The sequence below is a fragment of the Vigna unguiculata genome, chromosome 11 (genome assembly GCF_037176805.1).
Source record: "Vigna unguiculata cultivar grain cowpea cultivar isolate G323 ecotype 2 chromosome 11, ASM3717680v1, whole genome shotgun sequence".
NCBI classification, from domain to species: Eukaryota; Viridiplantae; Streptophyta; class Magnoliopsida; order Fabales; family Fabaceae; genus Vigna; species Vigna unguiculata.
In genome coordinates, this window is record NC_140802.1 from 30,824,729 (window position 1) to 30,826,730 (window position 2,002).

The 2,002-nt window shown below is 32.8% G+C and overlaps 1 pseudogene; it reads left to right on the forward strand.

The window, feature by feature from the left end:
• The first annotated feature begins 345 nt into the window (after positions 1-345).
• On the forward strand, positions 346-1,449 carry LOC146881763 (calcium-binding protein KRP1 pseudogene; annotated as a pseudogene).
• The last annotated feature ends 553 nt before the right edge of the window (positions 1,450-2,002 follow it).

Sequence of the window (2,002 nt, forward strand, 5' to 3'; positions counted from 1 at the left end):
TGTCTATTTTTAATTTCTTAACTTTCATTTACTAAACAAAATTTATTCATATATATATATATATATATATATATATATATATATATATATATATATATATATATATATAATAGCCGTGTTCGTGTCCTGTATTGTATTTTTCTAATATAGTCGTGTTTTCGAATCTGTATCGTATTCGTTTGTGGGCGTTATAGTTTCATAGTTCTTCCCTTGTGTTCTTAGTTATAGAAGTCAATGAAAGGACCGAAGGAATATCACACCTGCAATATTATTGAAACAAAACTAAATTGTTCAGTTTTTAAAACTTGTTACAAACAAAATTCCACAATCTACTGTACTTATATAGGAATATGGCCATAATCCGTAGCCTCTCTCGAACCTCGGAAAGAAGAGTGAAAAGAGAAATCAGAAGAATGCTTAGGGAATTATGCAACCGAAGGGAAGGAAATTTTCACCCCTTCCCAATTCACAATCCTTCCACTTATTGTTGTGTGTGTGTTTGACGACAAATGATTGCGATTATGATTAAACTGGTGACTGCTAAAAGCGAAGAAGCGCATCTTCCACGAAGGAGACGAGTGTTTCAACTGTCCAACGAAAAGTGCGTGTCATGTCGCAACGAAAGCCGCAAGAAGCTACGCAATACAAAACATCTTCCTTATCTTCTTTGTGCTTATATAATTGCCCCACCTTATCACTCCCTCTGACCCCACCTGTTCACGATTCTTCTCTTATAAGCCACCACCAACCCTTAGTTTCTCTTTATCTTCATATCTCTCAGTTTTGTTATATTTTGATTCAACCATGGAATCTGATGAGGGTTTTGACTTTGAGGACTGTTTCCCTTCAATGATTGCAAGACTAGGTGTAGAAGGGTTCGTTGGGGAGCTCTGCAACGGGTTTCGTTTGCTGATGGACGTGAACATTGGGCTCATAACGTTTGAGAGCTTGAAGGTGAGCACCTACTTGCTCGGTTTGGAGGCGAGGGATGATGAGTTGTTGTGCATGCTCATGGAGGGGGATTTGGATGGAGATGGCGCTCTTAACCAAATGGAATTCTGCATTCTCATGTTTCGGTTGAGTCCTTGCTTGATGGATATGCAAGGTTAACGAGTATCCACTGCATGCTAGTGTAATTAACCTTCTATAACCACTTTTCTCTTTCTCTTACAAATAACAATATCATCCTCGTAAGAGTTGGGAACTCATTTTCTATGGTTCAGAATCTCTACGTCTCTATAGTCTCGGTCAAATTTCGTGTAATATTTAAGAAAACTAAGATTTAACAAGATTACAAACATGTATGTATTGTTACGTAAGTATTTGTTAGGAATATAAGTGGGAATGTAATTTTGATATATATCGGAAAGAAATGAGAAATTAAGTATTATTTAAAATTAAAATTTATAAATTTATTATTTTAAAATTTTGGATTGAGAATAATATCAATATGTTATATAGTTAAACTCTAATTTTATTGTGAAACTCCTCTGTAAATCTATCAAAAATGACTATGCTACATTTCTTTATGTCATTGTAACTTACTGGTTTATGACTATGCTTTATGTTTACTCCATTTTCTATATAAATATAAACTTCGTATCCTTAGATTATACACTCTTTTTTGACGTTTTGTTCACTTTTTCTTGTCTTTTACTTCCCAAACCTGAAGGGACTACCAAAAGGAGCAGAGTATCCCACATTTATGCAGACAATGACTTAAGTAAATTTTGGAATTATGGGCTTACGCATTATACAGTAATTTATTTATATGAAAGAATTTACTAGGTGAAGCTGATAGTTAACTAAGAGACCAGAGTGTGTGTCTGAGAGAAGAAGAATATTACATAATTGCTTTCATGAATTATGTCTGGTGTGAAAGTAACTCAAGGGAGCATAAAGTAATATATATATATATATATATATATATATATATATATATATATATATATATATATATATATATATATATATATATAAGCATTTATTCAATACAATAACT